Genomic DNA, 8,608 nt, shown 5'->3' with positions numbered 1-8,608 from the left:
CCTGGGAGGAAACTAATCTGATTGGCTCTTTTCACATTGAACTGTTTTTTTGTTTTTAAACACCAAAAACATTTTGTATTGGGGTATAGCTCATTAACAATGTTGTGGTAGTGAGCAGCAAAGGGACTCAGCCATTCATACACATCCAACAAAGTCGTACTGTGTAGCACAGGGAACTCTGGTCAATGTTACATGCCAGCCTGAATGGGAGAGTGGTTTGGGGGGAGAACAGATACATATATACCCTGAACTGTTCTTGACTCACAGCAGTTTCCTGACTCCTTGAGTTAATGACTGCTTTGAGCATTCATGTCATTAAATCTACTGGATCTGTCTTGGCTTTGCCACTGACCCACTCAGCCAGGGAAGGCAAATTACTTGGTTACTCGATCTCTTCCAGCTTCAACTTCATCTTGGATGAAATGGAGTTAGTTAAACCAGTGGTGATCTGTGACTCTGAGTTACAACTCAGGTAAGTGATAAGAACCCAACTTACACCAGCCTTAGCAAAAAAAAATTCCAGGCAATTTCTTGACCCCCAGAGCTGAGTGGCAGGAAGGCTTATGGTGAAACTGGCTAAAAGCAGGGATTGGAGTTCATCCAGTCTTTCCCAGTCACTTCTCATTTCTGTTTCTCTCTACCTGGTCAATTTCATTATCTTGGGCCCGCTGAAATTATAGCCAAGTACACAGTCCCTGGCAGCTCAGAATCACATCCTCACAGCTGCATAGTCAGAGACAAAATGGCATTTTCCTTCCAACTCCAGGCTGAAAGACCAAGCCAGATCCTTTTCATCACAGGACATAGTGAGTACCGGGCAAGATAACAAATATGAGAGGGCATTGGGAGGTCTGCCTCAGCTGCAGAATCCCTTCTTCTTGAGGGTTATCCCTGCCCCAGGGAAATTCACTTGCCTATAACCATCATTTTGATGGTTCCTTGTGAGAGCAGATCTTACAGAGGAAGGGGATGAATGGCAGTGCAGTATATTTTGCTGGGTGGGTTGGGTTGGGTTAACCCCCACCCTGGGCCTCAGCCTCGGTGTAAGGAGGTGCTTCCACGTGTCTGTTGTTTCTCAGTCCCTGAGTCGTATCCGATTCATCATGACCACATGGACTGCAGCACACCAGGCTTCCCTGTCCTTCACCATCTCCCAGAGTTTGCTCAAACTCATGTCTATTGAATCAATGATGTCATCCAACCATCTCATCCTCTGTCGCTCCCTTCTCCTCCTAACCTCAATCTTTCCCAGCATTTTCCAATGAGTGGGCTTTTCATATCAGGTGGCCAAAGTATTGGAGCTTCAGTTTTAGCATCAGTCCTTCCAATGAATATTCAGGGTTGATTTCCTTTTGGATTGACTGGTTTGATCTTCTTGCTGCCTAAGAGACTTTCCATAAATCCAAAGTGAATGATCCAGACTCTCAGAATGATGTGAATGACTTTGCATCCTTTCAGTCTGTCTCTGGGGTTCACAATATCATCCATGAAGCAACAAATAGAAAACAGGGGACAGTGAAAACGTCCTCGTGGCCAAAGACCTGCCACTAATGCCACCTTTATGTTCCTCCATCGCTCTGGGAGAAGTGGATTTTGTCTCTTATCAGCATCTTCCCCATCCATGGGTCTTGTAACCTGCCATCCTCTCATGGAATCCCATTAATCGCAGCCCTTTAATAGCAGCATCTCTTATCTGAGAGGTAAAGAAATGAGGCAATACAACTCTTGGGCCTTTCATATGCTCCTACCTAATAGTGTAAAATCCTCCTGATATAAAACTCCTGACTACAGAGCAGGCCCAAGGCTCCAGGGTGGGCCAGGCTGTGATGCTGCTATAAGCTTGCTCCTAGGCTGCAGGCAGTAGCAATAGGGCAGTGATGTAGAGGAACCATCAGAGGATCAGAAGAACATGGCTCCCCCCAGAGGATCAAAATTGTCCAAGGGTGATATGCATGAACACCAGCATATCTTACCAGCTTAAGCCATAACTTACTGGCTACACTGTGTACACACACCCACTGTCCCCAGGGTAGCCAGACACACCCTGAGGGATCCACACCAGCCTCCGGGTCTTCAGTGTTGTCTGCTGACTGTCTTAGTATTGATTTTGTACAAGTGGTGGTAAGGGAACACTTAGACCAGGACTTGCTCCGTCCCCCACACCCACAGAAGTCTACTAAAACACGAATTTGACAGTGTCATTTCTCTCTGCTCCAAACTCTCCACAGCCCTCCCGTGGGCTGTGGGTATAAACTCTGTGTGGTGGCTGAGGTTGCTACCCTTCCCAGGCAGGCCCTTCCTCCTGTGCTCTACTTACTCCACTCTTCCTGATGTGCCTGCTCCTTAAAAGGCCCACCTCCTCCATGAAGCCTTCCATCCTGAAGCTGCCAGTCTTTGAGAGTCAGTTGCATAGGCCCCTCGTCGAGTGGTTTTCCAAGCAGCTTCTGAAACACCACGAGGGTTCCCAGGACAGCATTGGGACAGACAGATGGATCTGAGTGTGTTTGGAGGGGAGGGCTCAGCGGCTCCAGGTTTGCCTTTATCTGTCATATATTTGGCTTCCAAGTAAAACTTCATCTGAAAATGATCTTGCTGCCAGGATCCAGGGCCACTCTGCTTGGTGTGCTTCTTGTTTGGGCACCTATTGCTGAGTGATTGCAGACAAGTTAGTCAACCTATCTGTGCCTTGTTTTCTCCTCTGTAAAGTGGAGGTAGAAGAGTATCTATTCAGGGACTTCCTGGTGGCCCAGTGGTTAAGAATCTGCCGTCCAATGCAGAGGACATGGGTTTGACTGTTGGTCTGGGAACTAAGATCCCAGGTGCCTTAGAGGACTTGAGCCTGTGCATCACAACTAGAGAACTCCAAGCCACAATGAAAGATCCAGAGTGCTGTGACTAAGACCCAATGCATCCAGGAATAAATAAATAAATATTTTGAATAAAATAGTGTCTATTCAGAGGACTGTTGTGAGGACTAAGTTAATATAAGAAAAATATAGTACTTGGAGGGCTTCCCAGGTAGAGAACCCGCTCCATGCAGGAGACATAAGAGATGAGGGTTCAGTCCCTGAGTTGGGAACATCCCCTGGTGGAGGGCATGGCAACCCATTGCAGTGCTCTTGCCTGGAGGATGCCATGGACAGAGGATCCTGGCAGGCTACAATCCATAGGGAGGCAAAGGGTCCGACACGACTGAAGCCACTTGGCATGCATGTACAATACTTGGAACAGCACATTTTAAATGTCAGGTAACTTTTAGCTACTATTGTTTTAGTGCCAGGTCAATGATTTCTGTATCATTGAATCTCGCTGGTTTAGAAAGATCTTTCATGCCATCCGCATGAAATGCTGGGTGGTCCTAACACGGCTAGACATTGGATGGGCCGGTTTCCCCATTCAGTGCTGAGCCCTCATTGGAGGAGGTGGGTAAGTCTGTTTATCAAGATGAGCATCTTACCTGGCCTTCTTCCCCATCCCCAACCACTCTCTCCACACTTTTTCTCCTGCTTGGAACACAGATGGCACCAGTGGCTTCTCTTTGTGTTTGAGGGAGAGAGCCATCAGGGATGCGCTGGGCCCACCATGCCCACAGGGGTTAGTTTCTGAGGGGCCTTGAGCCAAGCTCAGCAACAAGAGGTCAGCAGCCTCCAACCCCAGCCTCATCTCTTAGACCACCTGGTTAGCCTGGACTTCTCCTGCTACCCCACTCCCCAACCCCAGCCCACCCCCTGCCTCTTACCCAGGTGGATTCTGTCCAGAGTCTCCAGGGAGAAGCAATGTCATGCTTGAATTGACCCATCAGTTTTTCTACTTATCAATCAGCTACCTGCTGGCACTGCCAAGAGGAGCCATGGACAGTTTTTCTTTTTTTTAAAGGTCTTACCATCCATTGGTATGTCATAGAAATAAAATCCTGGCAAGGACACTTTGGCTGTGCCTGTCACATTTTATTTCTCAAAAAATAAAAATAAAAATCTGCCATAAGTTACATGATCGCAATTATCTCTGCATGTTTTGATCCCTTAAAACATCTTATAATAGAAATTACATATTTTAAGAGATAGAAATAAAACTGACCTAAGATTGAGACACATGGGTTAAAGTTTTCTGACTTGGTCACTAACATGTGATTTTGCATGAGTCATTTTGATTCTCCGAACCTCAGTTTCCACACTTCTAAAATGACTCCCTGTGTTTCTCAACACCCAATTCTGTGCATTTTAAATAGGAATGCAGCATTGACATATATACATTACCCCGTGTAAAATAGCTAGCGGTAAGCTTCTGTATGGCACAGGGAGCTCAGCTCAGTGCTCTGTGATGACCTAGATGGGTGGGATGGGGGCGTGGAAGGGAGGCTTAAGAGGGAGGGGACACATGTGTACTTACGGCTGATTCACGTTGTTGTACAGCAGAAGCTAACACAACATTGTAAAGCAATTATCCTCCAATCAAAAATAAATAGATAGGAATGCCAGATGCCTCCTGGTCCTGAACATTTCCCTCTCTAGCACATCCTGCCTCCATACCTTCCAGCTCATTTTCTATCTCCTCTCTTTCCCCTCCCTGAGCCCCTTCAGAGGAAATGGAAACTTGGGTAAATATATGAATGGGATGAAAGCCTTTGCCGATGCCAAAAGCATTTCCAGTGTCAGGGCACTGCAGGGTGGTCTAGAAGTACTTCCCCATCCTTCCCTCTATGCCTGGGTGGTCATTTCCCTTATGAACTGTGAAAACAGCATGACCGTCCTTGCTTGTATTGGGCAAGACTTGTCTCAGGCCAAATATGAACCACTGGCTGAGTGACTTTTTCTTGATCAGTGGGTCTCTGGCTGTATTGTCCTGAATGATTTTCAGAAAAATGTCTGTCAGAGACACCCCATTTGGTAGTTCTGGAAGATGGGAGTTTTTGTTGTGGGATAGTCTCTCATGTCCTCAGTCCCTGTGCAGTCAAGGGAATCAGTAGAACCCTCTGGAGAGCCAAGCACAGTCTTAGCCTCCAGCCCCTCACTCTAGAGGGATGTGCACCCACCGCATCCTCAGAAATTGGTTCTGCCCCTTCTCAGATGATGTGTGCATACATGTGTATGAAGTCGAGTCTGACTCTCTTACAACCCCATGGACTGTAGCCCACCAGGCTTCACTGTCCATGGGATTCTCCAGGCAAGAATGCTGGAGCGGGTTGCCATTTCCTTCTCCAGGGAATCTTCCTGACCCATGGATCAAACCCAACTCTCCTGCATCTCCTGCATTGGCAGGTGGATTCTTTACCACTGCATCCCCCATTGGATACCATCATTCTGATGCACCATCTATGATGGCCTGCCCAGTTTTATGGAGAAGGGGGTGCTGAGAGCTGGGAGTGGGAGAGAGTCGGTCTCAAATTGCTTGTGGCAGCCGGAGGGCTGTGAGAAGGTCACAGCCTCCTTCCCTAGACAAACAGCCCCCAGCGCATGTCCCTGTGAGGGCCTTTGTTAAGCTGTTGAGCAGACTAAGTGCAGAGGGATGACGGCCACCCAGTTAGAGCCCATGGAAACTTCTGCAGACCCCCCTCCTCAGCCTTGGGCTCCCCAGAAGCAAGCAGCCATGGAGGGCGCAGGGAGCAGGTGACCAGGGGCACTGTTAACAAAATACTCTTAGGTTCCTATTGCCCAATAAATCCTCCCTAATGGCTTTTCTTGGTTGATCAGCACTCATGGAAGCAGAGCAAAACTGAGTCACTCTCTGTTACCGAACTTTCCCTCAGACCCAAAGCCCTTTTGCCATACAGAGAAGTCTGCAGAGAAAACTGGCAGAAATAGGTACAGAGTTGGAGGAACAGATCTTTTCTTTTTCCCCTAAATTTGGCTGGCTTTGTCGAGTCTTAGTTGCCCCATGGCATGTGGGATCTTAGTTTCCTGGCCAGGGATCAAACCCACGTTCCCTGCCTTGGAAGGCAGATTCTTAACCATTGGACCATTAGGAAGTACCAACAGACCTTTTCAAAGGGTCTTGGGATGGAGGGACAGAGAGGTCTTTTGGCAAGTGTGGCATCTGAGACACAAATGGGCTTCCAAGCAGAGAGATCGGGCACAGGCACGTGTAAGGTCAGCAGTTCCTGCAAAAGAAGTGGAGTCGATTATGCAGGGCTACAGCAGCCTCCATGCCCTCTGCTTAGCATCCTCCACTCCCCATATTGCTCCCGGAGCCCTCAGGCCCTCGCTACTGGTGGTGGGCAGGAGGCAGGTTCTTGGACCGGAAGCATGTGCATCACTTGTTAGAGCTGTTAGAAATCAGAACTCTCAGGGTCTACCCAGACCTAAAGCAGAGTTTGTCTTTGAACAAGATACCTGTATAATCTCTCTACATCCTGAAAGTCCGAGAAGCACAGGTCCAGCCGCTCGGGGGTACTATCCACACCCCACACCACCTCCAAGGCTAGTTTTCCTGGGCCATGGACTGGCCTTCTTGCCCTCTGTTCTCATGCTACACCCTTCATACCCTGCATTTATGCACTCTGCCAACAAACAAGTGGAAAATAATGTCTGATTAAATCATGCCATTGGGTAACTGAGGGTAGCTTAAACTGTCATCAGATTCACAGAGCATCTTCATATTTACACGTAAGAGTCATCTCTCTCTTTAGTTTGTTTATTTGGCCGTGCTGGGTCTTTGTTGCTGTGCACTGGCCTTCTCTAGTTGCGGTGAGCAGGGGGCTCCTCTTAATTGTGATGCACAGTTTTCTCATTTGGGTGGCTCCTCTTGTTGCAGAGCACCAGCTCTAGGCATGCAAGCTCAGTAGTTGTGTCCCACAAGCTTAGTCTCTCTGTGGTATGTGGGATCTTCCCAGACTAGGGATTGAACCCGTGTCTCCTGCATTGGTAGAAGGACTCTTAACCACTGGATCACCAGAGACATCCCCAGGAAAATAATTTTAACCTAAATGCCATAGGGAAAAAATGTACTACTGGAGTGATATCCATGGGGTAGGAAATGCCTTTGAACCGCAGAGGGGCAGTGCCTCTGATCCAAGCTAACTATGTGGAAAGAAAAGAAAGTCAAGTTGCTCAGTCGTATCCAACTCTTTGCAACCCCATGGACTGTAGCCTATCAGGCTCCTCTGTCCATGGGATTTTCCAGGCAAGAATACTGGAGTGGGTTGCCATTTCCTTCTCCAAGAGATCTTCCCGATCCAGGGATTGAACCCGGGTCTTCTGCATTGTAGACAGACACTTTACCGTCTGAGTCACCAGGGAAGTCCACTCTGTGGAGGGTGGTTTAATTCATCTTCTTGTCCCTCTTTTTGGTGGTGCTATCATGCTCCCATGGGAGAAGAGAGAGAGAAGCAAGGAAACAGGGCAGACAAAGCCAGGGACTCTGTTTAAGAAGCCATGGAAGACACCACCACAACCTGCACATGGATGTCTATGGATTGTGCTCTGTGCCTCTTACTAAGTCATGTCCGACTCTTTGTAACCCCATGGCCTGTAGCCCTCCAAGCTCCTCTATCCATGGGATTCTCTCAGCAAGAATACTGGAATGGGGTAATATTTCCTCTTCCAGTGGATCTTCCTGACCCAGGGATTGAACCCGCATTTCTTATGTCTCTTGCAATAGCAGGCAAATTCTTTTCCACTAGCGCCACCTGGGAAGCTCTGCTTTGTGCCCAGTGTATGGCTTATGAGGAAGACACTGGCTTTGGAGCCTGAGCAACCTGGGTTAGCTGTGAGAACCTGAGTGTGTTATTTTCATTCTCTCAGCTTCTATCTACTTATCAGTCAAAAATGATCCCCAGTGGGTTGCAGTGCAAATGAAATGTCCATAGTCAGCCAGTTCAGTGTGGGCACTCAAAACGTGTGAATTCTCTCCCCTCTCCTTGCAGGGAGCAGGACAAGGAGAGCTGACACACAGCCCTGACCTTCAAGAAGGCCAACCACGCAATGGAGAAGCAGAAAATGATGAAATCCTCCAAGGCCGTAGAGGATCAAATGCTCCAATGAGCAGCAGAGCCAGCGATGGAGTCTGGAGAAGTCTCCAGAGTCTCTGGGTAGAAACAGAACTGGTGAAGATGAACAAGAGACTGTAAATGCACACACAGCAGGCTCAGCGGCCTGGAGATAGGACCGGGCAGGACGCCAGTGGGAACCATGACAGAAGAGGCAGTCAAGGCAGGGGACCATGCTGGCGAGGAAGGAAAGGGGGAAAGAAGGCATGGAGGCTGAGGCCTGTGCATAGGAGGCCTTGAAAAACCGAGATGAAGAGTTGGGATATTGGGTTTTGTTTTGGTCTTTTCTTGTTTTGTTTTTTAATTGATGGATAATTGTTTTACAATGTTGTGTTGGTTTCTGCCATACATCAGCATGAATCAGCCATAGTTTTTTTTAAACAAAATTTCTCAAGTTTTGTTCCATTTGATTGGATCAATTTGTTTTAAACAATTTCATTTACTTATTTTTTTAAAAAAAGTTTATTTGGCTGCACCTGGACTTAGTTGTGGCATGAGGGACCTTTAGCTGTGGCATGTGGGGTCTAGTTCCCCATCCAGGGATCGAACCCTGGCCCCTGCATTGGGAATGTGGAGTCTTATTCCCAGACAAGGGGGGACCGGGAATACTGGGTTTATATGATA

Source organism: Bubalus bubalis, chromosome 3 (genome assembly GCF_019923935.1).
Source record: "Bubalus bubalis isolate 160015118507 breed Murrah chromosome 3, NDDB_SH_1, whole genome shotgun sequence".
NCBI lineage: Eukaryota > Metazoa > Chordata > Mammalia > Artiodactyla > Bovidae > Bubalus > Bubalus bubalis.
This window is presented reverse-complemented; position numbering follows the sequence as displayed.